Source organism: Cervus elaphus, chromosome 21 (genome assembly GCF_910594005.1).
Source record: "Cervus elaphus chromosome 21, mCerEla1.1, whole genome shotgun sequence".
In the NCBI taxonomy this organism is placed as follows: domain Eukaryota; kingdom Metazoa; phylum Chordata; class Mammalia; order Artiodactyla; family Cervidae; genus Cervus; species Cervus elaphus.
Genome location: NC_057835.1, coordinates 66318181 through 66337143, shown reverse-complemented (window position 1 = coordinate 66337143; position 18963 = coordinate 66318181). Strand labels below are relative to the sequence as shown.

General features: G+C 33.8%; 1 protein-coding gene and 1 non-coding gene across 14 annotated transcripts in view; both read left to right on the top strand.

Moving 5' to 3' along the window:
- The window catches only part of VPS13B (vacuolar protein sorting 13 homolog B), a 775932-nt gene that overhangs the window by 227667 nt on the left and 529302 nt on the right, over window positions 1-18963 (top strand). The gene's annotated exons all lie outside the window — the stretch shown is intronic.
- On the top strand, window positions 11881-11987 carry LOC122679739. The gene has a single exon (XR_006336524.1). It is a non-coding gene; the product is annotated as a U6 spliceosomal RNA (small nuclear RNA).

The following is an 18963-nucleotide window of genomic DNA, read 5'->3' as shown; positions in this document are numbered from 1 at the left end:
ATTGGGAGATAGATCCAGTGTCCCTCTGGAGCCAGTGGAGTGCCTGCTTACTGCCCATTATAAAAGATCTGGTTCCTCAACACAGGGTTCATTTCTCCTTTTTTTAATTTGAAGTACTGTTGATTTGCAGTGTTGAATTAGTTTCAGGTATAGAATTCATTTCTTATAATTCATTCCACTGCATGTGCAGTCATCAGCCTGGATACATCTTTGTTGTTTCTCTGTGAAACTTGAGGGCAAAAGGAACTGATATAAATACGTATGTTGATACTCATGCTGCTTGCTGGGCCATGAGTAATACAGTCCTTTGTCTGACTTAAGAGTCTCCTGTCTTCTACATCATTCATTAGAGCTCACAATTCTTGACACTAGCACAGTATAGTCTGTTGGTTCTCCTTATTGAGCCATCTTCATTTCCTTCCTCAAATGTGTTTCTTTCCTTTGTATCTTAAGTATATGTTGTTTCTGATAGTGTGACCAGTCCTCTTCTGTTTGTTTGATTTATTCAACAGTGTGTATGTATGTATGTATGTGTGTGTTTGTGTGTTTAGCAAGCAACCCTATGTGTATATCTCTGTGTCCATTTATTTTCTCTTGAGAGCCAAACTCCAAATTTTAACCACCTCTTGACCATTGCTCAGTGGATATTTTACTGTTGCCTAACATGTTTAAAGCAAAACTCAGTGTTTTGCTTTAAACTCAGTTTCCCTCATCCCACTTGATACGCCATCATTCAATTTCAGTTAATGGTACTGCTTACCTCTTAATGGTGAAAATTTTAGCACTAGGTTAATTGCACCTTCTTTCTCCCCTGTGTATGGTAGATGTTCCACAAAACTTTTTTTTTTTTTAAACTGAATAGTCCAGGATAAACAGAATAAATTTATTTTAGTCACTTCCCATGTGATTTGCCTTCATACATCCATGACATGTTTGAAAAAGTCTCTTTTAAAATTTAATACAATCCTTCACATAGCACAAATTATGGTGTATTTTCTAGATATATATAATGAACTTCTATTTAGTTACTATTTGTCTTGAGCTTTTGTGCCTCTGGAAATTAGAGTTTTTCACACAAGCTACTGTTAAGACACTGTTCTGTATTTTGTAGTCTTAATAAATTTATAAATTTACATGCAGAATGTTACATTTATTCCTAGAAAATTTCATCTAATTGATTTTGTTCACCGTTAAGGAAGATGATAATCTTAGACTGTAGTTACTTGTGCAAGTAAGATGAACATGCTGTATTTGCTTTTGACATATAAAACTCAAAACAACTATTTCTTTCTAATACTAGAAAAATAGAATTAAATATTTTTGAGGATATATAAAAATCATTTAAAACAACTGTACCTCTGAAAATATCATTTAATTTATAAGATGGTTTAAGCTGAACTTTCTGTTCCCTGGTTTTAATCAGTTTAAGAAATTGTTTTAACATTACTAGATTGGACTGTATTAAAAGTTATTTTATATTTTAACCATAAAATATGTACTTTTGATTGTAGTTTTTGGGAAGGACAGTCACAATTCTGTTCTCTGGAAACTCATATTTAAATTGGTAAGATAATTCTTTCCTGATTAAAATATACCAGCAACCACACACACTCTTCTTTCACCATTTTTAGTTGGTTGGTTAGGATATGGATTGTTAAGTAATCTTGAAAATGAAGACAATATATTTTGGATTATAAATTTTAATTTGGGGAAAATTTTTGTTGTTGTTCAAAAAAATTCTTCTTATAATGTAGAATTAGGTAAATTGCCTTGAAGTTATGTTTTTAGTATTTTTGACAGGATACATGAGTCAGAATGCTTATATATTGTAGCAATTAAAGACAATTCACATTTGCGGTTTGGGCATAAACGTGTAAAAATTATACCCATCTATCTTGTTACATTTCCTCTCTGCTCCCCAAGGACTATACTATGTACTTTATCTGTGATTGCTGCCAGTTTTCTATCATGTTCCCACTGGGCTTCTGGTGCAAAAAATCTTATCCTCTTGATGACAGAGCTTGCCTGAATGATTTCATGCTCCTAGCATTTTTGTTCACGGGAATTAGGGGCAAAATGTAACTACAGCTGAACAGAGCATCTATTTTTGTAATTTTGGAGTTTAGGCTCTGTTATTGGAACTAAATGAAGAGATGCAGGTGTTCTCCAGTCCAAGCCCTTTGGGAGTTTTGATGGTAGATGCTTGAAAAGAAAATGCATGTGTTTCCAGAGTCAAACAGCAGCTGTGAGACAAGGATTTATGTTTTTCTCAGAACTTTGGGATTTCAAAATGTTACATTTAATCACAAGCACAGAAAGGGGAGCAAATGTTAAAGATGTTACACATAAAAGTAAGTTTACTGATTTCTTTACCATATGAACTATTTGTGGGACTATAGGAGCACAGTGATTTTTAATCAGAATATAAACAATTTCTAAAGGATTGTGATAGTTACCAGGACATAGCCTTTTGAGAATGCTGCATTTGTAGCACAGAGAATTTTTTATCCTACTAAGGATTATGCTGTGGTTTTTTGTGTGTGTGTGTGTTTTTTTTTTTTTTTTCATTTAGACAGATACACACACATATACAATGAAAGATTTGGTAAAATTTTTGCCAAATGCGTTTTCATTATAACTTTTGGGGCAAAAGTTTAAAAAAACATTTTATATTAACACAGCCCAAGGTTTTTAAGTATAAGAAAAAAAATTATATCTAGCATAGTAATTAAGGGAATTTTGCACATATTTAAAGCATACGTTTATCTGTATTAAAGCAGATATACATTTAAAATGGTTTTTTTTTCTGTTTCAAATCATGAAGTTTGTCTTATGGTTGATTATCTTTAGTTAAGGAAAACTCTCCCATATTTCTTTGCTATTCTCATATTTTATGTTTTTTCTTAAGTAAAATTATTCACTCATTCAACAAAATTTTTGCAAGTTTTCTGTGTATAGAAATAAAATGGTACATCAAAATCTCTACTGTAAAGAAATTTTTGGTAAATTGAGAAGATAGGCATATAAACACCAAGACTAAATCAATGAATAAATGAATGAATGACTTACTAAAATAGCTTATATTTTGAGTGCAGCTTTACTCATTGTAAGCTATATTATTTTGAGCAAGTTAAACTCGAGTATTGGTTTCTCATCTGTAAAATGAGTGTATTTTTATCTGATTGTTTGGTATGTACATTAAATTAAACACTCTGTCTTCAAGTCCATTGTAATAGTAAAACATAATGCAAACTCTTAAGTATTAACTTTATTCTGACCAAAGTAGTAATCTTTGTTAATCATTATTTTTATTCAAGGCTCATGGTTTTTCTCTCGAATCCTTTTCTTTCCTATCATGTTCTTTGTATGTCAGCTGATCCCTGTCCACTTTAAATTTTCCTCTAAGTTAACTGTGTAAACCTGTGGTTCTGAAGCTACGAGCAAATCCTTTACCTAGTCCCAGGATTCTACCTTCTTCCAGTTTGAAATGTCTGCTGGATGGCATAATGGTAGGAGTCAGAAATAGTTCAGAAGCAACAGGAAATTACTTTGCTTGTTTCTTTGAAAGGTCCCATATTCTGGAAGAAAGCCAGTGCAAGGAATCTCTTGAGCCTTGTGGGTGACCAGTTGTTTTCCTTATTTATAGCACAAATTCAAAATTTTGTATTTTTTTTACTGCTGTGTAGTAAAAAGAAACTGGTATTCTGAGTAAGTGATAGCTTCATTTGTAAGTAGTAAATTATTATATAAGAAATATTTTACATTGTAATGAGCTTTAAGTGAACTTCAACATAAAATATATAATGTTCTGTGTATTTTCATATGGATCAAAAAGCTAACATTATTACTTCAGTGTATTTTTATATTTTAGATAACGATGTCTTCAAAACGAGATTTTATTTTTACATTTTCTGTTTAGATTTTGAAGTTAGTTGTCATATTGGTCAAATGAGATGTAGAAGCCTTAATGAGCCACTAGGAGTTGATTTATGAAACAGGAGTAAATTTCCCATCAGTTTTTGCTACTTGCTTCTTCCCTTAATTGTTGTATCCCTTCTAGAAGAAACTTGATTCCACAGATAGCTTTTGCATCTGTTCTGTCAGCACAATATTCACAGCAATCATCCTTACACAATTAATTCATTTCGTAAATAAATGATGAAAGTTAGTTGTCCATTAATGTGTAAGAATTTAAGCACTTTTCTAAGATTGTTTTATTTTAATTTCAGCTTCTTCTAACTTCTGTCCTTACTCCTCCTTCCCTTTCTTCTCTCTCTCTCCTCTCCCTTCCTAATTAATAACCCCTTTCTAAGCAGCACCAGGGCACTTTGACCATATCACAGGGCAAACAGTCATAACTCTTTGTAGGATTCTTTCCGCATGAAACTGGTCAGGATCGTAACAAGTACATGATAAATATTTGGTAAATAACAGGCCTGTCCTAAGGAAATGATTTTTGCCTTTTGATATAACCTTTTTGTCTACAGATCCACATCATTTTATTTCTAAATTGATCTGTGGGGGGAAAATGTAGTCTGGTTTCAGCCTGTTGGAGAATGTTTTTAAAAAGTGAAATCTTGCCTCTCATATATATATAGAGAGAGACATAAAATGGACAAATGTTAAAGATTATTATTTCATATAGGTATAAAATGAATGAATTTTAAAGATTATTAACATCATTGTCAATGAGAGAACCAGTCAGGTGTTACAACTAGATCAAAGGAGAGTTTTTTAAAAAGACATTTCTAGATCAGTAATACTGTAATAAATTTGGAAATGCACAGAAAACAGTCTCCTTCTGCAGTGAGGAAGGGAAGTCATTTGTATTTCTACCTGACAAAATTTATTTGCGTCTATAGTGAATAATTCTTTTGCATTGTTGTCAGTTATCTACCATTTAGAGATTTGTAAGAGAACTCAAAGGCAGTGATAGGTACAGAGTCCCTCTAGAATCAGACTCAGATAACCTCTGAAGGTGTACTCTGAACAATGCAGAGCTCTTCATTGAAACACAGTTTTTTCCCTATAAGCCCTATGGAATTCCAGATGGCTAGGCTATTTTTAGCTGAGATGGTTTAAATATAGAGGCAGGTCAGAGTAATTTTGTGAAGCAAATATTTGGTATATGGAAGAAAAATTAAAGGAAAATAATACCACCGGCAGAGGGCAGTGATGAAGTTAACAGTTTCCTCTCATCAAAAGATACATTGATTGTTGAAGAATTCTGGGCTAATTCTGTAGACCTTAATTTGAATTTAACTTTTGAAATCTTGTCATATTAAGTTCCCTTCAACCAGGTGCTTGGTTAGTATCTGCAATGAAAAAGGTCTTATGTTTATTTATTTTGTTAATATATAAGATATCCTGACCTGGTTTTAAAGTAAATAATGTGTTCTAACTTATTAAAAGGCTTTCCTGGTGAAAGTGTTCATCCAACAAAAATTTGAATACTTCTCTCTATCGCGTACTGCTTTAAGTATTGAGAAAGATGATTTCACACACACACACACACACACACACACACACACACACACACACACACACACACACACACACACACACAAACACACACACACACACACACACACACGAAAGAGGAGTTGTTGAACCTCACAGAAGTAACCTTTGCTTGATTATGACATTTTTATTTTAGCAGATAATTGTGTTTTTTCTTAGAGAATTAAATGTTTTATATAGTGTTATCTAAATTATAAGAAGCCTTTCTTCAAATGTGAAAATTACATCTTATCTGATATTTTCCACTGAAGAGATGGAATTCTGAAATACTGTGAAAGTATTTTTAAGAATATAGTAGACTTATGCAGAACTCAGTTATAGTTAAATAGCAATAAAGAAAAGAAAAAATGCATCACAGGAAGATGGCAAGTACTTAAATTAAAATGTGGTGGGACTATTAATTTGTGCAAAATTTCCAGAAATCAATTTAGCAAAACTTATTAAGGACTTTAAAAGTGGTTATCAGTCATAATTCTACTTTAAAGACTATATCATTAATGAGTAATCCCAGATGCACTTAAAGACTTGTATTTAAAAATGTAAGCGTAATCATATCAGCTTACTTATAATAATCACAAATTTTCCTTGCTATCCAATAGTAGGGAAATTATAAAGATAAATTTAAAGAAGAGCATCTTTGAAATCAAGCAATAGAAAATGTATATCATAGAAAAATGTTTATAATAAAAGCTTATGTGGAAAAATGTTAAACCTACATATAATAAAATTTGAGTTTTTAAAAATTTCTCTTAACATAATGTATGTACATATATATTTACATATATTAGATAAATTAATTTTTAATAATGATTATCAGTGTTTGATGGGATTGTGAGTCATTTCCCATTAATATTTATATTCATAGGAAGAGTGTTTAGTATTTTCTGCAAATGGTATGCTTAAATATTTCTTTTTTAAAATGCTTATTTTCAACTATTTTATGGATTATTATGGTTATCTTGCTCACAAATAAGCATTCTTGCACATTAATTCATATATAATCTTTTATATTTAAGTAGAATTTTACTTTGAAAACAACATGTGTGTCCTAAAATCCAGAGTTTACAGCTTAGTTTTTATAGATACTTCAGGGGGTGTTAGTGTATAGCTGAATAAAATAGCAGATTTTAAGAGGGCATAATTTCCATTTCTCCTTAAATAGTTTCAGTCTTATGATTAAAATGTTTAAAATGATTTTATTTTCCTGTAACTTGTTTTGTATTTATAAAGTGTCTTCCTGTTCAGCTATCTGGGATCATTATACACAAAAACGCTTCAGTGAAATTTGATTTAAATGTGCACTTATGACTTAGCTCTTTGAATATTTGAATGATTAGGATATTTGAATACACATGTGAATATTTGAATATATAAGATCAAAGAATTGTCATAGTTAAAATTCAAGGCCTACTCAATAAATTTCTTCTTAAACTCACAGTGAAGTTGAAATACTCTTTTAAGTTTTTAGTGAAAACTAGTAGAAATAAGTACTCTAAAAATAGTACTTTAATGGAGGAATAAATAAAAAAATCTTCATATCTATAATTGTTCTGTTTCAGGTAAAAGTAGACTTATGCAGATAGAATACTAAAAAGATACTTTTAGAGAGACAGTTAAAGATATTCACTGGCATTTCAAGGATATTAGAGGTTGATAACAATGTTTCTTTTTGTTGTTTTACTGTCATTTCCAAATAGTTTATGTTATTCTTCATTCAAGCATTATTTATGATTATTAGACATGATTAAGTTTACTTCTGGGCTTCCCAGGTGGCTCAGTGTTAAAAGAATTCACCTGCCACTGCAAGGAATGCAGAAGAGGTGGGTTTTAATCCCTGGGTCGAGAAGATTCTCTGGAATAGGAAATGGCAAACCACTCCACTATTCTTGCCTGGGAAATCCCATAGACAGAGGAGCCTGGTGAGCTACAGTCCATGGGGTTGCAGAGTCAGACACGACTGGTAATTTTCTGAAGTTATGAGTTCTAATTGATGAAAGGCAGATAGAGCTTGGTGAACTGTCTTTGGGGAAAAGGGGAATTGATGGGCCTGAAACTTTCTAGTATGGTAATAAGCAGTCACTGAATGGAGAGGAAAGAGGGAAGGAAGAGTAGACAACAGTAAACAAGCAGTTATTAGGTAAGAGTTTAAAAAAATTGATTTTATATTCTTAAATCATTAATTATCAGTTATCCTAAAATAAGATTTTGTTATAATCAGTAATGCAGGGTAGAAGAATACATTTTTTTAAAATACATTTTATTTTAAAAAATATATATATATTTTATGAAGTATAGTTGACTTACAGTGTTTGAGGTGCACAACAAGGTGATTCGGTTATACATAGATTATTTTTGAAATGATTTTCCGTCATAGTTTATTACAAGATACTGCCTGTTTATTACAAGTCATAGTTTATTACAAGATACCCTATGCTATAGAGTAAACCTTTGTTGCTTGTTGCATATCTGTTTTTTAATTTGAAATGTAGCATTCTATTTATACTAAATCAAGCAAGTGGGATCAAAATGTAATATTTTTTAGTTAGGCAAACATTTATAAGTTTTCTGAAATATACATATTATACATATTTATTTATAAGTTTTTGTACTACACTTGATAAAGGATTGAGAAAGAACAACAACAACAAAAAGAGATGGAGAAATTGGAGAACATAAGCTAAATGAAATGGGAGCACTGAAAATGAAATAGAAAAAGTGAAACAAACTAGATAAAAGATTTTTTTTTTTTTTAAACATGACTGCTCATTAGAAACATATCTGGAGCTCTGGAAGAGAAAAAAAAGCAATACCTGAGCATTTGTAGAAGAATACATATGTTTTAATGAGGAGAGATTTTCCAGGTAATTTCTAGTCCAGAAGAAAAGCATAAAGCAAGCCTGTCATGTAGATGGTCAGATGTCATCAGAGTCAAGCAGCTGGGGAGTGGAAGAGGCAAAGGTGACTCTTCTTGTCTGGTGTTCTCTTTATTATATAATTTAAATAATCAGGTATGCATGTACTTTGTGCACAAAACTTGGGATCCAAAGTTGAAAAAACTCTTTTACTTTTTATTGAGCTTATACTTCATGAGGGACACTTACAGGTAAGCAGTTAATTAAAAGGTGATTTAAACATTGCCATAAAAGAAGGCGTAGCAAGGGAAACCGTTTACCTATGCCTGGAGCTTAGGAAAGCTTTCATGGAATCAGTCATGTGCAAGGTGAGACATTAATTATGAGCTGGAGGAGAAAAAAAAATGGGTCAGGTTTGGGGAAACTGCAGTTAAGTTCTGTGTCAGCTTGAAATGGAAGGGGGAGCGTGATAAGAATTAATGCCTGTTGAGATCAGCAAGCTACCTCAGGTTATGAAAAACCTTGGAAGTCATTGTAAAGATTTTGGATTGAGGGCCATATGGAGCATTTGAAAGTTTTTATCATCATCTTTATGCTTTAGAAATCAACATAGGTAGTAGTATGGATGATGGTAAAAGACAGGAAGCAGGGACAGTAAGAGAATGTTGCAGTGAAAAAACTGATACTGTCAATAGAAAATCACAAATTTATGGGATTGTAATGTGTTGGAATCAGCAGGAGTTGATGGATCATTGAATATGATCGCCAAGGGAAAGGGTATAGTAGGCCAGTATCCCATGTCTGGTTTAAAAAGCTGGAGAGCTCGGTACATGGTACAGTGCCCGTTGCTAAGATGAGGTCCAAAGGAATGAGAATCAGATCTGTTTTTTGATGATAGAGACATTTGGTCTGCAGGACAGGAGATGTAAGAGACCCAGGTTCAATCCTTGGGTTGGGAAGATTGATCCCTGGGGTAGGAAATGGTAACCTACTCCAGTATTCTTGTCTGGAGAATTCCATGGACAGCAGAACCTGACAGACTACAGTCCTTGCATTCGCAAAGAGGCAGACACTACTGAGTGAATAACACGTGCGCACACCTGCGCGCACACACACACACAGACATTTGGTATTTATAGTAATATTTTTCTGGTTCTTCTCATGCACCAGGTATTTCAGTAAGCATTTTAAGTAGAACCAAAGCAGTCCATCTCTAGAACTCATACACTTACCCATTACACCAAGAGCAAAGAGTAGGGAAGAATGCAGATCCCCCAAAATTGATTAGTCAGCTCATTTCATTCTGCTTAATTTCATGTATTGGCTGATAGCTGCATGCATGAAACTGCTAAAGGGTGGTATAAAAATGTATTCAATACTAGTCCCCATTGAGTAATATACCCATATAGCTAATTCTAGAAAACAAGCTTAACAGATACTATAACTGATTGGGAGAAAACTACATCTGTCTGAAAATAGATGGCAGAGATTAATTTGAATGGGAAGGGAGGATTGGATGATAATAGGAAAGTTTTTTCAAGTAAGGATAGATACTGAAACCTGTAATAATAGAAGATTACATGTGAGTTGAAAATTCTTACTGTTTAAACATTGCAAATACTTTCAGTTTCTGACGTTGTTTTACTTTAAATGTTTGGTCATTATTATGAGTCGGCTTCCCCAGTGGCTCAGGGATAGAGAATCTGCCTGCCAATGTAGGAGATGTGGGTTTGATGCTTGGGTCGGGAAGATTCCCTGGAAAAGGTAATGGCAACCCACTCCAGTATTCTTGCCTAGAAAACCCTGTGGACAGAGGAGCCTGGCAGGCTACAGTTCATGGGGGTCACAAAAAGAGACGGACATGACTTAGTGATGGAACGACAATTTTTATGAGTGCAAGTCCATATTTTTATAAAGTATAAAAGTATATTTTTGTTAAAGTTTAATTATTTAAAAGTGTATGGTATATATTTATGGTAGTGGAGTTTTTCTTCTAAAGTGTTTCAGTATATTCAGATAACTATAATCAAAATTGTATTTAAGATTTTCAAATTTTACAGTGTGATTATACAACATAAAATATTTGTAATACTTGCTATTACTGCTTTTGTTTTCTAAGACACTTTTTAAAAATTGAATATTTGGATCATTAGATTGTATTTAGCTTATATGGCCTTGCTTGAAGTTAATTGTTAATATTAAGTAGAACTTGACTTTTAGTTTTGGAAAAAAAGTAGCAGAAGTTAATAAATATTTTAATTGTATGCATTGTTAACAAGCCATAGCATTAGTAAGCCTCAGTCAGCCTCTGAAAGGGATGACTTAACACAACTGTTGATGCATTTGGAGTGAAACATCTTTATCAAGTTAATACTAGAAGCAGTCATACCCTACTTGAATTACTCATTTATAATAGCTGAACAGCAGCCTGCATGTGGACTTTGAAATCCTGGGAAAATAAGATGCCTGCATATATCCAAATGTTGAAAGCTTAACTCTCAGCAGCTGGAAAATGTTGCGTTCCGTGGTCATCTGCTAGGTTTTTGGTTTTCAGGGAGATGTGATCAGTGTAGTTACTGACCAGCTTTATTTATTACTTTTAATGATGATAGCCTCTGATGTCAACCTCTGAAGTTTGTAACTTAAAAGATTGTGTTTAAATACAGTGTATTTAAAATTTACAGAAATCTAACACATAGATGATTTTACTTTGCTCAAGCTTATCACATATACTCCTATTACTAAGTATGTTAAATATTTTAGATGACATGATAGATATTACTTGTCTACTTTAAATGAAGCCTACAGTGTTTTTGTCTCCATGATTCACAAAATATGCTCAACGTATTGCTGTTCTGGTTAAGTTTTATATATTAGATCTATTCATGTGCAAAATTTTTATATTTCCTAAAATGCAGGTTGTGGTTCTATTTTAAATCAAACGACTTATAAACAAAGCAGCTAACTATTTGTACTTCTTATTTGTCATCTTTTTACTACCATCTGATGTCTAGTCAGGAAAAGAATTTTAGAAAACATGAAATGATAAAGGATAGGCTAAGACAAGTTTGTTTTATGAAGGAAGAAATGGATCTGTAACTTTGAAGCTGTTACTTGCATTTTAACTGTGGAACCATATCTTTGTATAAATCACATGATATCACTTTGATTGTGTCTTAATCCATTACGTGATTGCAACACCAGGCACTGAATAGTTTTCTGTGGATTGTCCACTATATAGAGACATCCCTTTAAAGAGGTCATCGTTCATGTCATAAACCAACTGTATTTGCTAATTAACATTATTTTTATTATTTATTTCAGGATTTTAGACAGAGGACAGTAAAATTATTATTCTTACAAACTTAGCATGTTATGACAGTATCAAACAGATGGAAGTAAAATTAAGGAAGGTACCATGTGACTGGCTAATAAGCTATAGATAATATTGATGTTGCCATGTTTGACAAGTTTCTTTTTTTAAGTTGGTCTGTTAAAAATATTTCTCGTGCTCGCTTCGGCAGCACATATACTAAGGTTGGAACGATACAGAGAAGATTAGCATGGCCCCTGCGCAAGGATGACACGCAAATTCGTGAAGCGTTCCATATTTTTAAAAAAAAAAAAAGAAAAAAAAAATATTTCTCACCCTTAAAAAGTGTTTATATAAGATATCATCCTCATTGACTAACAATTGATGAACCTATATTTACAGGTATTATGCCAGTGACATAATGAGAAAATTTTACACATACTCATAGTAAATATCATTATATTGATATTTTAAAAAAATCAATCTGTAGTTAACATGAGCTAAGTAGTTGGCTTTGCTTTTTTTATTTTAATTCATTAATTTTTGGCTGTGGTCATCGTTGCTGCAGGGTAGCTTTCTCTAGTCGTGGGGAGGAGGGCCTCCTATCTGTTGTGGTTAGCAGGTTTCTTATTGCTGTGACTTCTCTTGTTGCAGAGCACGGGCTCTAGAACTGCTTGGGCTTTAGTAGTTGCAGCCCACGAACTTAGTTGCTCCATGGCATGTGGGATATTCCCAGGCCAGGGATCTGAACCCATGTCCCTTGCATTGGCAGGCGGATTCTTAACCACTGGACCACCAGGGAGCTCTTGCTTTGCTCTGTTTTAAGACATGCTTCTGTAACTGTATCCTACTTGTCTGGAAGGAGCACATGCCTCAAAGAAAAGTTTCATCTACAAAATCAGTGTTGTATGTTTTCCTGAATCTTTGAATCTTCTTTTTAAACCTATCTTGATATCTTTCTCGGTGGCTGTTTTTTATTTAGAATCCTTTTAACCAATCTGTATTTGTGTGCATATGTGTGTTTAGCCAAAGGTGAGCAGTTATTTGTTTTTTGTGTGTGTGTATGTTTTTTGCTTTTGACACACTGCACAGCATGAGGGATCTTAGTTCCCTGACTAGGGATCAGACCTGTACTCCCTGCATTGGAAGTGCAGAATCTTAATCATTGGACCACCGGGAAAGTTCCAGGAGGGAGCAGTTTGGCAATGCTGCCCCCAGCATATCAGTTCATATACTATTGTTTGTTTCCTATGCCTTTCTCTTATCTCCAGTTCTGAAGTAGTTCTTGGGCTCTATCTTTGGTAATACTTAAGTGTATAACACATGCAGCATTAATTTGTTCTTTGATAAATAATAGGTTGCTTATTCTAAATAATTTTGTGTCAACATTTGAAAAATAACCTGTCAGTTTAGGAAAAAAAACTTCTAAGCAAAGTGTTGGCTGTAGAGTAAATACTGAAATAGTATGCAACTGGAGCATGGTAAGGTTGCTGTGTGGGTTGTCTTCTGTATTCTAAAAAACAAAACAAAAACACTCTTTGAAATCTATTTAGATCTTCCTTGACTCAATGAGTGGTAGCTTGAATTTGTTGCTATACCCCCTGATCGGTCTGTGACCAACTGTAATATTTGTTTGGCTAAGAATACAGTATAGGTTTCCAGATCATTATTGGTTTGTTTCTACCAGTCTTGTTAATTACAAAAGGGCTTTTGCTGGGAAATATGATGGAGTCTCTTCTGTGTTCTCTTACTTATATTCCTTTTACTTTACTTACCTATTTAAGAGAGATTGCCTGTGTTATTCTAGAGCTAGGTTCCAGTCTCAGCTGTGTCTTTATTGGGTGTTTATCACTCATGCAGGGCCTTCTAGATTTTTTTTCTACACTAAGACTGCTATCCAGTCATCATTTGGGGGTTTCAAGATAATGAATTTTCTGTCTATTACTAGACTCACTTGGCCATTACTTTATTCTCTACAGCTGGGTTACTAGGGCAGTCTCTAGTAATCTGTAGTAATCCATAGGACTTCAGATTATCATATCAATATTGATATTTTAATGCTGAATACCAGTAAAATATGCTAATTAACATTATCAAAAGGTCTGTCTTTGTTGTTTGAAACCAGTTGAGAAAGAGAAGACATAAAGCATCATTATTTTGCAAAATCGATGCTAGAGACCGTGGCCCCCAATTTCTAACAAGGTGCAGATTACCCCATAATTCATACTATGTTTTAACTTTATAACTACATGTTTTTTCCTATAGTGATGCCACCATTTGAGGTGGCATTAAGAATGAAGCCTGTTTCAGGTAAAGGCTAGTGCATTCCAGGATCAGTGAATCCAAAAGCGAAATTCCAGTAGTAGTAGGATTTCGAAGCAGCTGCAGAATTCTGTGCAGAGCTCCACATGCCATGGATCTTTAGAGTGCTCGTTTCTTGTTTGCGACCACTTTAGTGCTGGGTGTGTCTCAGTGCCTGAAAAGAAATTTATACTACAGATGTCTCACTAAAGAGAGCTGCTTTCCCATTTATACTCAAATCTACTTATTTGTGGTCTGCCTGTAATTCTCTACAGCTTCTGAATAAATTTTGATGTTTCCATGATCCTAATTTATTAATTTATGACAACATAAATGATAGATTGTATAGTAGTTAAAAGTGTGGGCTTTGAAATCAGACTGATTCCTGACCCTGTTGCATACCATCTCTGTGACTGTGAGCAAGTTTTTGGATTCTTCAGTAACTTTGTTTTCTCATTGGTAATATGGAGATGATAGTGGTGTCCGTGTTACAGGGGTATGACAAGATTAAGTGATTTCATGTGGCGAAACTACTTTAGAGTAAGATTTGTCACATACGAACCTCAGTAGTTATCATTGTCATGTAAAAATTTGTGACTAGAATTCCCCAAACAGAAATAAACTAGTATTTATTTCCTAGTTAATCAGAAATTACTTTCCTGTGAAGGCATATTTAGGTATAAGAAAGAAAATTTTAATTAAGTTCAGGTTTTTTTTTTTTTTTGTGGAATAAAACTTTATATCCTGTGCGTAAAATGAATTGATAGTATGTGTCTAGCATTAGATAATTCTAATCATATCTGTAAAGGTAACTCTTAAATTTATGCTGGTCCCTACTGTTTGGAGTACCAACATTTTCCCTGATCAGCAGATGAAGTTTTGGTTATCTGTGAAACATTTTCTCTTGAATAATTCACCAGCACATTATACTCAGCCCTTCCAAGTTAAATTCACCGTTTTACTCCAACTCTGCACCTTAACCAGTGAATGGTGGTATTACCAGTCCAGTCAGAAACCTAGTAATTGCCCTAAACTTTTCCCTTCCTTCCTTTCCCATGTTTCCTATTTGGGCAGTAATCAGTTTCTCAAGACTTTTCTATAAAACTTTTTTGTAAGACAGATCTGATCCTTTCCCTTCTTTTTAAAATACCCTTCAGTTGACTTTCTCCTATCTTTCTGGATAAAGGACAGACTTCTTAGCCAAACATACAAATTTGTTCTTAGGTAATGTTTTCACTACACTGTGTGGAGCTGTTTTGAATTCCATGAACATGCCATTCTCCCTTACTGTCTTCATTTGTGGGTACAGTTTTCAGGACATAGGAAGCTCCTTGGTTTGCTCCTCTTACTCTACAGTTAAAGCATTACTACCATTAAAAATCCATTCCCAGGTTTACCTTCCGAGACAAGTCAGGTGCCCTTTCACGTTTGCTTTCCTCCACCCCCACATTCTGTAACCCCTTATGAAATTTCGTTAAACTATTTATCAAAAATTATGATGATTAATTTTTGTCAGCATTTTCCATTGAATTATAATAGCTCAAATACAAGGACTGTTTCTTAATATCCGTGAATGCTTAATGCTTAGTTTTAGGCAAATGGTTAGTGGTCAATAAAAGTTTGTTGAATTAATAACTGAATTTGAGAATAAAGTCCTTGGTAATATTTACATGGTAAACCTGTCTTTAATGGAAGATAATGAGAATTAATTCCTAGTAATTATTCTCAGGAGGCAAAAATGGACTGAACTCCATGCTTTTGCCCGTTTGACATTAGTCATTCTGTTAGTTTCTTTGTCTTATTTATTTACCACTTTGGCCGTAACTATTTGGTGTTACCATTTTTCTTGTTAATACTAGTCACTCTGTCAAAAAGTATCTTTCATCTACTTATAATTCATAACTTTAATGTTTATTTTTGTTTTATTAGATGACCAGAAGTACACATTTCCCTGATAGTTTACTTATTTATTATCATAAATGTGAAGTGGGTTCACTGAGCCTTTGTCAGACTAAGGGAGTCTGACAAATTGGTTAGGAGGACTTGCCCTTGGAGGGCATGAAACATGGATCTGTTATTCACAGGATCAGAAGTCAGAGAACTGTGTGGCCAGGGTAAATTTATGTCAGTTAGGGAGTTTTTCCTGAGAGTGGATAAGAGACTAAGAATCTGCATGCACGGAGGTCAGCACTACGGGGATAGGAGGTAAAAGTGATAGCTCAAGTGCCAGAAAGGCCAACATGGTAGGGGTTTATGTGTCTTAATTATTATTTTGGGGTATCTGGCTTTTAAGTGCAAGAAGAATGCTGTTTGAAGGAGACTGGATGTGAGTAGCAGTGAATTCCCATTAGAAGTTGTAAAGCGTATAAATAATGGAGCACCTGGACTCTGAAAGTGGGATACCATTTATGTTTATTGTACTGACACTACTAGGTACAAAACTATATATTTTTGAGTATGAATATGAATAACCTAGTTCAGCCTGCCCTTAACGAAAAGCTAGAGACTAATGTTGATACCTGTTGAGTGAACAAATCTGAGTGGTTTTCTGTGCCCTTGGTGGAACAAATTAAACTTTCACTGGTTGAGTGCTTATACCCACACGGTGTAGTGTGGGAGGATTATCAGCTAGTTTGTCTTATTGGCTTTTTGGCAGCAGAAAACTGTTAAACTGAGTTTTCCCATGGAAGAGGTATCTTTCTTGAAATCCCACAACTTTTACTAAAAAAAATTTATGAAGTGGGATGACAGTAAATTATTGAAGAATCATCAAAGCAAGTATGTTATTAATTGTCAATTTATTGACTTCATCCACTGAGCCATTTTAAAGAAAAGGGAGGGTGGGTTAGATTTCAAGCTACACTTTGAATGCTGTGTGAGGTCTGTCTGAGATATTTTGGTTAGGCTGTGATTAATTAACTCAATTAAACAAGTACATGAGTCAAAGTACACTCTCTTAAGGATCTGTCAAGTTGGTAATAATGGGTTCAGTACTGATAAAATTGTGAATCTAAATCTGATTAGCATTGAAAGGCACACACAAATTCACCTGTCACTATTCTTCTGTGATAAAAAAAATGGCAATAATTTAGGGTTTCATGTATGTTTTCAGTATCTTTATATATGTATATACATACATATATATGTATCCTTATGTGTGTGTGTGTGTGTGTGTATGTTGTATATAGTAAAGAATCTGACTGTAATGCAAGAGACCCAGTTTTGATCCCTGGGTCGGGAAGATCCCCTGGAGAAGGGGGTGGCTACCCACTCTAGTATCTTGCCTGGAGAATCCCGTGGACAGAGGAACCTGGCTGGCTACAGTCTATGGGGTTGCGAAGAGTCGGACACGACTGAGTGACTTTCACATATGCTTATTCAACTTCAGACATAATGGGATTAAGCTCTAAACTTCCTTTTTAATTGTGTTTTAAAATATTAACTTTTCAGTTAGTTGTGTTCTTTTAAAAACTGTTACAGATCACTGTCCTTGGGTTTTGTAGCTTATGTAGTTAATATAATTTTACTGACAGGTGTAAAAACAAAGAGAGGTTTGAGACCTCCCTTCTTATTGTAAATACTCCTTCTCAAGAAAGAGGTGCTTTCAATATGATGATTGTTTTAAAATAGAAATGTTTTCCTTATCGTTAAAAAAAAGCTGCTTTCAGTTTGTGAAGAGGAAACTGTAATTCCCTAGCTAGAACTTTTTTTCTTCTTTGAAAAAAATCTCTGAATTTTGAGATAGTTCCTTTTGTTCTGTTTCCTAAGTATAATTTTGTTTTCATTAATTCTGAAAGCATCTGTGTGCTATCTCATTGATTATTAGTTTTGTGATTTTTCATAATTTAACATCTATGAAATTAGGAGTCCTTGTATAGTTAATGATAGCTGACAGTTGCTCATGGCCTGAGTTGAGGTCAAAGGCTGTCAGATAAATTATCTGCTTGCTTCTGCTGCCCATCTAAGGGCACTGCAACTTGTGAGAACCACAAGCTAAATTATCTGCTTGTGAATTTTCTGGACTTTCTTGATAGTGTGAGTCCATACTGCAAAATCTATGTGAATATCAGTTCATGGTTCAGATTCCCTAAGGTTTGTATTTGTCGGAGATCTTTTTGAAAATTGTCCCAGATCTGGCAGTTTACTAGTGCTGTACCTTGCAGGATTATTTAGTGAGCAGCCCTTGATCTGAAATTTAGTAAAAGGTCTAGAGAAGCTGGGCCATTCAATTATTATTTAACCAGTGGCATCCCATTCTTATTTTTGAGGTAAGAGATATTGGAGGATTTGTTTACTATTAATAAAGATTTGCAATAGGGCAAGAATTATTCAACTTATTCTTTTGAGTTTTGTCATGAATTTAGGTGTATGCACCAAAGTCCTCTCTCTAAAGTCCATAACTAGTAGAGGATGTCTGTTTCCTGTAGATTAATATATATTTCCAAACAACTATTTGTACTTTGTGTTAGAAACATAGGGGGTCCTTGGCAAACCTTAATTCACAGTTAACATTTTAAACCTTGACTTAAAAAAAAAATTCAAATAGTAAGCCAGTTCCATTGTATGCTTTCTCTAATTTACTACCTCTGCAAACTGAGCATTCTTTTTGTGAATTTTTATATTGGATGGGAGTAATATTTGCACCTCTATACTCAATAAAAATTTATTGTGAGTAGAAAGCATTTATACAGTGGTGGATTGATTTTCAGTTCATGATATACTGTATTGAATAGGAATACTGTGGAATTACCATTCTGTGAATAGTCAGTCTTTGAACACATACTGGGAAATATGGTAAATGAAAGAGGGAGACTGATAAACACATCCCACTAATAAAGTATAGCTGCTGTATGGTGCTGTTATTGAGCTATTCTTGTCCTACCCAGGTCTTACTTTAGAGCAGAGAAAATAGTAAGCATGTTTAAGTGATAGAATAAGGTATTTTAGTTCAATACAAGAAAACATTCTGCCATTGAG